General features: G+C 34.6%; 1 protein-coding gene across 1 annotated transcript in view; it reads left to right on the top strand.

The window, feature by feature from the left end:
• The window catches only part of RAB28 (RAB28, member RAS oncogene family), a 63,421-nt gene that overhangs the window by 21,371 nt on the left and 29,096 nt on the right, over positions 1-12,954 (top strand). The gene's annotated exons all lie outside the window — the stretch shown is intronic.

Genomic DNA, 12,954 nt, shown 5'->3' with positions numbered 1-12,954 from the left:
CATATTTACATACTAATTGAAATACTCTGGATGTGGTTTGCTATTAAAGAAACAACATAAGGTATATGTATTTAACAAAATGCAGCTAAATACCATCTTGTGTGTTTTTGCTGCGTACAGATGACGTATTTGGGTATACTTCAGGATTATGGCTGTGGGCAGATGGGTTATACTGTGGGACTTGCTGCATCCTGCTTTGCCTGGCCTGCAGCCTCTCTCCCTGTGTCCTCTTTGCTGGGAGAGCAGCACACAGGAGTGCAGAGATCACTCACCTGTGTTTGAATCTGATAGGGCCCCAGGATACAGCCATGGCATGTGTCTGCAATGGAGAGCTGGGGAGCATTTCTGGATGTAGTAAAAGGTGTATTTCATGGTTCTGTGTGTTAAGAGACTGCTGGATTAACTAGTGGTATATGCTTAAAAAACTACACTATGTGTTAGGCATAATACCTAAGAGTTGCTTAGCAGACTTTATTTTAATGTTATCTGAAGTTGTGCACATCCAGTGACTTACTTTGTTTTGTTTTGGGATTTTTTTAACCTCTTTTTTGTGATCACATAAGTGTGATATAACGGTTTTCTTCAGACCACCAAAATACGTCAATTTATATAATCATCAGTTAGATAGTTTCCTAATTAGATGCATTCCAAATTTCCCCATTTCCAACTAAAAAAATCTTACACAAACATCCTTACTAGCATATCTGATGTCTTGATCCTGGCTTGCTAACCCTTTTTTCTCTTGAAGATAATCAAAGCAAGATATAAAAATTTTAGAAACAAAGTGGTAGAAGTAGATACATAATTTTTAGATGGTGTAAATACATTTATTTGAACAACAGAAAAATACTTGATTTTTTTTTCACTTTCCAAATAATTTGTTTCTGTTACAGTGACCATGTAATGAATAAACCTGAGAAATGGACCTTATCCAGGAAGCTAGAATTGTTTAAAATCATTTGAAAACAATATAAAGACAACACTTCCATTCAGAACCATTAATTGTAGTATTGCTACAGTGATGCTGTAACATTTTATGACATTAATTATGAAAGACTAATTTCTTGTGAAAGAAACAGAGGAGGTCTTAGAGTTACAATATATAAATAGCACTTCTGAAAGTATAACACTGACAGTGTTGTACTCTAGCAGACTAGAGTCGATAATACAGATTCTGTTGAGATTCAAATGAAAAATATTTTTCACTGGTTTCTATTTTGCCCTGAAATTGGACTTCCTAGCTGGAATCCTGCAAATTTTACGAACTTTTTGCAGTAAGATACGCCATAACATACCATAAAAAAATGTTCCTTTGCTAAACTGGCACCATAGATGTAGAAAATGATACATTGGTTTCTATTTGGAGGTGCTTTATTTCTAGTTTTTTTTTCACATATGCATGCCCACAAATTGTTAATATCCCAGTGTTTCCTTGGGAGCATCTGGAAATAGAATCTGGGTTCCTAGGTGAGTTTTCAGATAAAGACTGACACTGATTAGTAAAAGGGCTTTCATTTTATGAAAATAGCAGCTGAAAGAACTTGGCTTGTCCCTTGTTTTCCTTCAGAAGCTGTGTATAAAGAAAAGCAGCAAAAAATGTTAATTTCAAATTATGTTAAGGATGTTCATTGCTGTTGCACACATTGAACATGCAGGGGATACTGTCTACAGAAGGGTTTTTTTTTGCTTTATTTTTATTTTAGCATGATAAAAATTAGACTTTGAAAGTATATTGCTTTTCTGAATTCTGTATTAGGATAAAAATATCTAGGAGGGCATCCACCTCAATACTAAAAAATTAGTAGTCTGTGAGAGGAAAGTGTAGTCAGGTTCCTGTTGTTACATATGTAGAAAACAAGGTGTTTACATAGAAGCATGGTGTTGACTCTCACATATTATGAAGAGATAAAACTACTGGTGCTAACAAATTGTTTAGGAGGAATCGCTGTGTTCAACTTCTTTACTTAGTAAGTGATAAAACACTCCTATGCAATGCAAGAGCAGTAATAGGTTAAGAGCCAGGAAAAGCCATTTGATGAATTGATGAACTTACTTGACCTCATGCATCGTTCAGGAGAAATATTCCAGTGAGTGGTTTCTGTCTCAGGATTGTACTTGGCTTTTTTGACTGTGCACGTCTTTTAGGAAAATATCCAGGTAAGCTCACTGAAAGACTAGAAATGTCAATATCCACAGGCAAGTTATTCTAACACTTAAGTTTCTTTCTGATAAGCTTTAAAATTTGCCAAGAATGCAGTTATTTTCATTCATAGCAACTGGAAAGCTTTGGGCCGGTCTTTACATACCTTGATAAGAATTTGGAAGCTCAGCCTCTGTTTTGAAATTTTGGCTTAAAGTTAATTATGTAACTTGGACTGTCCTTTGTCTGTTTTCTCTTCCTAATACTGTCTGAAGTAAATGTGTGTTTTTTCCATTTTGGGGAAGATATACTTGGATTCTCATTAGGAATAAAGCTATAGCTTGGAAGAAAACAAAAATATTTTTCTACACAATACAATACAGAAATCTCTACAGTTGAATTCTATTAAATGAAAATAATTTCCCTGGATAATTTTGTCATCGAAAGCAAATTATTTGATACATAGCAGTATATGGTGCATAATTGTTTACTACTGTTAAGTCATGTGGTTTTATAATTAATTTATTAGTGGTTTCTAGTATCAATTTGTAGTCATTCTGTTAAATGTTAAGTTTGCAGGGATTTCTCTGGTATTCCATAGAACTTGAAGAAATTGTTAAGTGCTGATTTAAATTAAACAGTGCTTGTTTTCACTGGTTTATTGTGCATTGCAACAGATTAGCAGCATGAACACAGTAAGCTGCTGCTTCTGTTTAAAGCAAGATAATTAACTTCAGAATGGTGTCAAGCTATTAAAATGTCCTGTTGTGATTGTAAGAAGTTAAGATTTACTCAGGAAACATTGGAAAGGTAATTTCTCCTTAAAAAGCTCCAATCAGTTCAATCAGTTGCTGTTATGTCATCCATCAGTGATTTATTTGAAAATAGTAGAGCAGTATGAACTGACACCTAAGTTCTGGAATTCTGGACCTTACCACATCTCTCCACCTTTCTTTTTATTTTCCTTTTTTTTTTTATTTTTATTTTTTCCTTTTTTTGTTAATCAGTAGTAGCTAAAATGAAGGACTATCATTGCCCACTAATTTATTAAAAACAATTGGGAGATCAAGAGGCTCAGAGATCCAGATCTCTGTTGTAAAACCAGTACTTTATTTAAGCTGTCTCTGTTCCTTCTGGGTGGTTAGTTTCAGTTTTAATTCTTTTTTCCTTCCTGTACCTTTTTTCTTTTTTTCCATAGCCTGTCCTACACATTTGGTCAGAGAATAGAAAACTGATTTAACTCAAGATCTTGCCCAGACCAGCTTTCCCCTCCTATGTTCAATTATCAATTGTCTTTCGATAGATTTTTGTCTGTGCATTTGGTGAACAACAGAAGGAATTGCAAAATTTAATGTAGAACTATTTATTATGAGTCATAAGATCTTAATAATCCTGAATTTTACAACTGCTATGAATCTTAAATTTTACTTTCCTTGTAACTTATGTTGTGTTATTTTATTCTTATTAAATACAAAGTATATTTGAAGTGTGCTATTTGCGTTGCTAATACTTGCTTTGCACTGCTAATTGGGGAGTAAACCTTACTGTTAATTTTAACTTATATTTTAGAGTTTTTATGCAATAACTCAAACCTTTTGTGTTTATGTTCCTGCAAATACTTTGATTTGTATGGTGTCTTTGTATGCTTTTCATGTAAATGAAAGTTATCAAGTGAATGAATTGTGTTTTGTGCACTTAGGATCTTTGCTTAAATTAGGTATTGATAAAGTTCAGTGATCACAATGGATGTTCTAGTCATTGAGTGTGAATTAGAGAGAGTTTACTATGTTTCATATGATTGATGTGTTTTCTTCCTTTCTACCTTGACTGCTTTATATATTTTCTTTTGTGCTAATCTATAAGCAGTCTCCTCAAGTGTCATACCAGCATTTTCAGTGGATATATTGTAAACAAAAATTAACCCAGGTTGCATGGGAGCTATACTCATTTTGATTTATAGCTACCAAGATGGTCTTAGGGCAGTGGTTATCTGTAGCTTATATAGAGGGTAGGAATTATCAGGTACCGCTGTATAGTGGCTAGATGAATGATTTCTGTTCTTAGAGATATTAACCAGATCCACTCCTCAATAAAGACTAATAACTCAGATTTTTAAACAATCTTCATGACAGATGAGGGCACAGAGGAGAATGCATCAACACTAATTAAGAATGTTGACCGTTTGTTCGTCTTAGCCATGATTAATTGATCTTGGAGTGCTATCTCTGAACAGGAAGTGGTATGCTGTTACATTGTGAAGTTTAAAGGTTACATTTTAGTGTACCCTTTAACTTGCCCTTACATACTACATAAAATGTTTTTACCTATCTTATCTGAGCACAGAAAGAAACATTTTCCAGCCCAGATACAAATTAACATTTGGTGTACTGTGTACTAATGTGAATCTGGCTGGTCGTGGGACTTGCCCAGTCTGCTTTTTGACTCTGTTGTTGCATTATATATTTAGTCTCCCTTGTTGTACTCAGAAGATTTCATCATTAATACTTTGAAAATACTTTTTATTTAAATTCAGAGCTATGCATTCATTCTCTTATCCGTGCCAACCTCCCTGTTTTCTGTTCTTGCTTCCCATGGGCTTGCTCTTTTCACGTCCTTCACCTGTAATTAAGACAAGTGTTGAGCAGCTGATGCAAAGACCCCCGTTCTTTAGAGTCTTCTGCCTGATTAAACTAAAGTTCCTGTATGCCTTACAGCAGGTCACCTGAGCCTTAGATGTGCTCTTGGGATTGGAGGGTAAACTACTTAAATGTAGAAACTCCCTTAAAAAGAAAACCTTGTCCTGTGCAACTCATTTGAATAAATGTAGAATGATACCCTGTTTTAAAAAATATGTATAGAATGTTTGTCTCAACCAGCTTGTAAGATTAACAGAAAATTGCAATCTTATGGATTTGTTTCAATGGTCAGGTAACTTTATTAAAAATTATTAAAAATTTATTAAGTTAATGGAAGGGAAAACCACAGATGAAAAAGATCTTTTATTTACCATAATATTGCATATCCAACCCCGTGTCTCAATGTGCTCTGTATTACTTTAGTAGGGGAAGCAACCCAGAAGCACACACATTTTTGAGTGAGAAAATCACCTTGCTTGTCTGAGAAAGCATCTGTCTTGCAAGATTTTGATCCTGAATCATGCTTAGCTTAACATTAATAGAGCTGGGTACCATCCATGCTGAAGAGATCTATTTAATTATGTCTTTTAAACTACCATGTGGACAAGTCTGCTAAATTGTGATTAGTAGACAGAGCTTGAGCCTCAAGTGCTGTTCTTTGGAAAGGATCTGAGCTCACTGACCTTAATACAGAACAAAAGAAGAAAGACTTATTGCTCTTGTGTAGTATTTACCTTGCCATATTGTGTTGTCTGTGAAGGGAAAACACCTGGCAGGAAAGATTACAAGGATCTGTGCATGTGTATTCCATGCTGGCTCTGGTCTTCATGTGACTTGCTGTGATAAGTGTATCTGTTGCAAATCAGCCCATGTTTTACTTTGAGCCGTCTATCAGAATCCTTCACAAAATGATCTCTTGGATGAGCAGGCAGTGGACACAGAAGCTGATAAGTCACCTGGTTAAAGGCAAATTTTTAAATTTCTGGACTTTCTTAGAGTGCTGCTGCTATTGTTGAAGGATGTATACAGTATAGAGTGAATCCTTTTTCTCATGCTGCTCAAAGGATAATTAATAATCATTACCAAATGCCTGTATTAAGTCCAGATAGTATTAGTTAGTAGTGAGCTTGCTTTTTCTTTTGTGTTCTGCTGCAGTCTGGGGTTCATTACAGGGTTGAAGCTGAACAATATACACAACTTGCACATGGAAGATATGTTAGCATTGTACCCTTGTCTGAGATTTGTACAGCTAGACAGAGCCCTGCTGTAAACAGCTGTAGTTCTATGAAAATCAATGTGTTTGCATTCATTTGAACCAGGGCAGTTTAGATCTGTGCAAACTATTTGCAGAAAAGAATGTTTTCTCATTTGGGTCATACAGTGCTTTAACAAGAAAGCGATAATAGCCATGAACTATTCCAACTAATGAACAGTTCTTATGCTACACTTTTTTTATTTTAGTGTCAATGAATAAACTGGTTTGTTCTTCCTACATGTAAAATCTTCAGGCTGCGCTTGAGGTTTTTGCTTTGTGCGCTTGAGTTTTGCCTGCTATGACTAACCAAGAGCCACAGCCTAGTTCAAGGACCTGGTAGACAGTTGTTAGTGTAGTTGGAACTCGAATACCAGTGCTCTAGAAGTGCCACTAAATAATAGTGCCACTCATACCTTAACAGTTATGCTTAAATTGAGAAAAATCTGTAGAGATGTCATTGAAAAATGCAAATAGAAGTAAACTGTTTAAATACAAAGGTTAGAACAGTATATGTATCATATTTTTATAATAATACACAAATGCGATGCTGAGAGATCTCTTTCTGTTTCCATGGATTTTGTCTGTGGTTTATTTAGCAATGTAGACATACGCCCAATAAAAAAGATGCTGCATAAACTATAGTTCAGGCTGAATGTGCTTCTGTTTTTGGTTTAGGTAGAAATGTTTTTTCTGGCTGCGTCCTTCATACTTAGGTCTTCTTACAACAAATGGAAAGCCCTTAATTGTACCTAAGGGAATAGTTAATCTACAGTGGACATATGGTGGACAAAAGCTGAGTCTAGTAAATGAAAAAAATTATAAACAGAAAATGTGTGAATGTCTGCACAGTCTGAGAGTCATGGGAGATATTGTGCTGGTGGATTGGAGCTTATTTTAGGTTAATTTGCTATTCTTTTCTATTAGTATATTGATAGAAGTCAGTGGAGTGTAATATACATAGTTTTAAACCCAGTCAAACTTGTGTCCGTTTTATTGGATTGAAAAAAACCCCTGTTTTTAAAACAGGTCAGAATTTCTTTTCTTTGATGATTGTCCTGCTCCTACTTTTGCCACATGACATAAATGCAATTTTGATTTCATTATTGGGGGGAAACTCTCTGAAATTTTTAAAAGTTATAACATTTGATTGGGGTAGTTAATCAGTGTTAACCCTGAGCAGCTCTTGGGCTTTATGGATTCAAGCATTATATGTGGTTGCACTGCTCCAGCAAAAGGTTAAGTATTAATGGAAAATGTTCACAGCTCTTTTACTCAAAGAAAACATGTTACTTGTAAGTTTTCTTTTGATTTTACTTTTACAGTTACATTGAATGTCTTCATTCATTTAGCCATCCATAAAGCAAATATTGTTGCACATGCAGTGGATAATAAGTCTTTTTAGGACTACTTGTGTGGTATGTCACAGATCATTAACTGCAAGTAACCACCTGACTTGAGGGAAGTCTGGAAGCATCATTACAGTGAGTAAGCTTTTATTTCTGTATCACTGCAGCACATTGATTTGTAGGAATGTCTCCATTAGCTACTGTGGAAATATATCCTCATATATTATTATTGAAGGAAGTTGATGAGAGAGGATAACCAAATTTTGAGTGTGAATAGGGCATTAGTATTAGGATTTTCGACAAAATAGAGGAAAAGACAAATGCTATTGTAGCATTATTTTCTACTTAAAAGCTAGATAAGTCAGTAAATCTTTTTTTAAAGCTTTAGAGTTTAAGAGTCAGACTGATAAATATAGTAACAGTTGTACAGTGTTTATGTGTACTCTGCGACTTCAACTGAAATACATGTAGTAGTCAAATATATTTAATACTCTGTATAGGCAGAAAGTGTGGAAGAGAAATTTATTCCTAATCAGCAGGGAAAACTTCAGATTTTCTACTAATTTCAATGAACCAAAAAAAAAAAAAAATTAAGACTTCTATTGGAAGTAAGCAGTTATTCCAGTTAAATTTAGAGAATGAGGGATAGCCTGTGTTAATATAAGGAATAATCATAGTGGATGACCTTCACTGTCTTTGTGGTATAGTATGAATGATGTGCATGCAGGTTTTAAGAACAAAGAAGAAAAATTACAGGGACTGCATTGTACATATATTTTTAAAATATGTAGATGTCAGGACATCATCATATTTATTGGGGTTTTGCAAGGGAGGTGGACATTAATGGTACCATTTTGAGTTTAGCACAGTTACAGCTCCATTCCTGAGACATTGTTGGTTTATGATACCCATTTCAGTACAGGAACATGTGTACTCTGCTAAATGTGTGGCTTTTTTGATAGAGCTTTAAGCATATTAAGCACTTATGCTTAATATAAATTCTTCATTTTTCCAGTACTTGAGAAGGTGTGTCTTGATGAGGGACCAATTGTGCTGCAGTTTCTTTCTGCTTTCTGCTTGGGTGTATTTTATAGATCATGATTTTTTGAGGGGAAAAATGGTATTTGAAAAAAAATAAAAAACCCCATGGCATTACTTATGTGTGTGTAATATGAGACTGTGAAGATGTTACCATGGGAGTAACTATTAGGGCAATATCAAACAGATATTTGAGATAAGCCTGTTAGTTAAATGTAGAGAGTATTGTTGTTATTTACACTCTGTGCTTCCAGCCATTGTGGTTCAGAGGATAACTTCAAAATATGCTCGTTTTCAAAGGAATGATCTAAGACTTACCATTAAATTCAATTAAAAATCAATTAAGATTTCCTGAAATCTTACTTACTTACCCTACTGAAAAAGGAGGGTGGAGTACAGCGATGATGAATGGTAAATTAGTAATCTAATTTATTTATTTAAAATAATGTTGTAAAAGAGGAGGCCTTTATGTACATTGCACATAGTTTCTATTTCAAAAATACTGAGTTGCCTGTGAAATTATCATGACATATTTTTGCTTTTTTAATGCTAGTTTTTTACAGAAGTAATGCTTGAGATAAAAATTTTTGTTGTTTACATGGGTGTAAATTTAGAGCACATTTAATGAGCTATTCCAGGTTTCCTCTGGTGTTTTCATGCTAATCCCTAGTTTTTTATATTCTTGTGGATTACTTTTTTTAATCTGTATGCTATTAAGGTTTTCTTTGGTTATAATAGATACTGTCCAATATGTTTACCTAATTATGTGTGATAACAGGAAAATATCATACTGGTATAATACTAGAATGTGACGGTAGAATTCATTAAGGTTTTGAAATTTGTATGCAGAAAGAGGAATAATATCAACTCTTTCTGACTTTGACTGGAGAACTCAGTCATACCTGAGTCATACCATTTAAAAACTGCCATCAGGACTATTGCCTTTTATTCCATATGCTAAACAAAAAATAATTCAAAAAAAGCTACAGCCTAAGTATTTGACTGGAACACACAGAACAGCCAAATGTCTTGGGAAAACCTGCTTTGGAAAAATCCAGGGATATAATCATGATGTGTATTTAGGACAACTTTAAATTGTTGGATTTTGCAACCAAGCTGCGTGCTTGGTTTTGGTTTTGTTTTGTGTGTGGTAGATAATTTAACAAGAAGGCTGGAAAAGCCTTGATTTGTACAGATGGCACACCTTTGATACTGTGGACAGAAAGAGAGACCCTCATTCCTAAAACCTTACTTTATACATTTACAGGAGACTTTGGAAAGTAATTTGGTGTAGGCATGCAGAAGAAAGCAGTGAATAGGTGTTGTTGGCCATGCTGTTAAGTTGAACTGTTTCAAAAATATTTTTTTGTTCTGCTCATAACATAGAAAATGGTGTTATTTTGGAGTCTACTTCATAATCTCCTTTCAAATGCATTATGGAAAAGCTTGACATATTTTGTTTTGGAGATGCTACTGTGATGTCTCATGGGATCTGCATTTCTATGCTTCTCTCTTCATTCTCCTACAGAATTTGCTCCTGATGCTATGGGTAGAAAGGCTGGTTTAGTTTTTGTTTTATTTTTCCCATTGTATCTTCCATGATGTAGGTCTGCCTTCCTCTTAGGTATGATAAGACTTTGTGAGAGTAATACACCATGGATACTGTCCAACTGGCAAATCTAAACTTGAGAGAAAATAACAGTGTAAGATGAGAAAAAAAATTCCTTTCACAAGGCAGCATACTGATCTTCCTGAACCAAACTATTTGGTTCTCTTGGTTGGAAATTTTTTTAGGGAGTCAGTTTTGTATGGAAAAATGAGTCTTTTTGAGAAGAAAATGTAATTTTCAGTGTAATAAAAGAGCCTTAGTAGTTCTGACTGATGGTTCTGAACTAGTTCAGCTAGATAATTTCCAGAGTTTTTGAGTTTAATTCATTAATTCTAGATATACTGTTGTGGTAATTTATTTTAATGACATTATCCTGTGTACTTGCAGATGCTGGAGAAAAGAAGCCTAGTCTGGTTGTATTGTAATTCTGAGATGTTGAAAATGGTTCAGTATGCAGAGTAGTGACAGTTCTTTCCCAGTAATATTCAGTACTACTTTAAAGAAAATTTTTAGAAAGCACTATATAAAGCAATTCTAAAATCTTTATTTCTTAAGTTGTCTCAAGCTGCACAGTAGAAAGAAAGAAAACAATATAAGAAAAGAATAAAGAGCAGTCATTGTAGAGATCTCTATTGCCAGCTAATGTACTGCCTAATTAATAATTTAGGAATTTTATTGGGCTGGCTTCTTAAAGTACATGTGTTAAGATGACCTGCTTTTACACTGTAAGTTTTGCAGTTTTATTTTGGGAATGCTGTATACAAAAGTTTATTAGAGAATGGTTACTGGTCTAGTTGCATGTTTCAGTGGTTGATCACTACAGCAATAATGCTGGTTTCTGAGCACAGCCAGCACTTTTTCCAGCTGCTTTATAGTGATATCTTGAAGCTTAAAATGTAATCTATATGGGTAAGCCACAAAAGCCACTATATATTAAAGCAGACTCTGACAGTAAATCAAAATTGAACAGCTGGCAACACTACTAAAGTCATAAACTTATTTATTAAAAAAACTAAACAGAAGAATTATATTAAAAAGAGAGGAATATATTCTACAGACCAGTGGATATAGCTTAAAACCTGGAAAGTGCTGCAGATTAAGGGCCCAATTTATGAACATCTGTTCTGGCAGTTTCTGTGAGATTCTCATGTTCTTTACAATAAAAGTGTGAAACATGTTTTTTCCCCCATACTAATCATGCTTTTCTGCAGTTCATAAAACTTGCATTGAGCCTTATGCAACTGGGCCTGTCTGCTTTACACACTTGCAGAGTAATTACTATTCATGAAAGAGTACTATAGCAACGTCACAGTCCCACCATATACACTTACCCTCACTTGTTCCAAGCAGTCTGATTGCTTTCAAAAGCACTGAAACAAGCCTTCAGTTTCCTTCATATTTTTAAGCTTAGAGCATGGCAATGAACTAATGGAAGGAGGACACTAGAGAGCAATATGGACAGAAAAATATCTTGTACATTGTTTCGCTAAAGTGGAAGCATACTTACAGATACACTGTTTTGGTCTTTCACAGTCATCAAAACAACTGTTAACTCCCCTTATGTCTCAATTTTGAAATAAATGGTCATAGAAAGGTTGCTTTACTTGTGATGTTCACAGGGAATAGTACCCTACTCTTTGTCATATTGACAGATACGTGAGGATAAGCTTTAAGATCTGATCTGCTTTGAGAGGGAACTTAAAAATCATAAGTTTAAAACCCAGTGTCTAGTTCCATTGTCAGTGGTACTGTTTGTCTGTTGACATCAGTGTGACCAAGATTTGTTTTAGAGATTTTAGGCACAGGCCTTTTTTCATGATCAGGCTTGGTCTGCACAGCACAGGTCATAATATTTTGCTCTCTACCTCTCACTTCATGTCCAGTAATTCAGACTGAACTAGAGCAGATCATTTTGAAAGGCCATCAGTTTTTCTCTAAAGCAGCAGAGACTGCTAACATCCTAAGCCCTGCTGCCATTAGTAAACAAAGTCCAGTTCTTGGCAAAGTCTGTGATAAGAAAACCAGTTTGTAGAAGGAATACTGAGCAATAAAACCATTTTCCTTGTCCTCAGCAGATTATATTGCTTTATTGATGGAAATGGTTACTTTTCATTTGAATGCTTTCTTTTAATTTGAATTTGATTACTTTCACTGTGTTATGCCTTATTTATTAGGTCGCAAAACCGCATGCTTTTGTACTTGTTTAATCTGAGGAGAACATTTCCAGCTAAGAATTCTCAGGACAGGAAAATTTCTTTTCTGTACCTTTTGGGAGCCACCTTCTCATACATTTAGGATCATACTAACTGACAGTAGGGAAAAGAAAGGATATCTGATATTCTTTGGACAATGAAATGTCTTGTAGTTGTAAGGCATTTTCTGTTTCTGTGCCATCCAGTTTAGAGCATTTTATAGCATGGGTGAATCTCTGTCATGTTGGTAGTATGCATCCATTTCAGAAGTTGCTTGGCCAATTTTTTCTCCAGCTCACTTGTGGAATATTAAGAAACTGTATATTTTGGCAAAATGTATGTTGGTCATTGACAGTTTCTTCTGTCTTTCCATTGAGTGATACTCTTATAATTAATTTATTTGTAGTGCTGAGGATGGTATTATTAGGAAATACAACAAAAAGTGACTTATATTAATTTCACAGTTCTGGAAATTAAATTTCTTTTCTTCTCTGTCTAATACAAAATGTGAATTGGTGCACTCGGAATTATTTTATTTGCAAGTGGTGTATAGTATATTAATGTCAGTTCTTAAAGCATGTGGGTTTTTTTTTAATAGAAGGGTCAGAAACATTAATGTGATATTTGCTATATCATTGTGTTTACCTGTGGTGAATTGTTATTTTCTGCTTTTGAATAGTTAAAGTGCACAAATGTAATTTATTTGTGCCTGCATTAAATGTTTCACCTGTGACTGGG

Source organism: Zosterops lateralis (assembly GCF_965231275.1).
Source record: "Zosterops lateralis genome assembly, chromosome: 5".
In the NCBI taxonomy this organism is placed as follows: domain Eukaryota; kingdom Metazoa; phylum Chordata; class Aves; order Passeriformes; family Zosteropidae; genus Zosterops; species Zosterops lateralis.
Note: the sequence above shows the minus strand (reverse complement) of the source record. Positions and strands in the feature narration are given on the sequence as shown.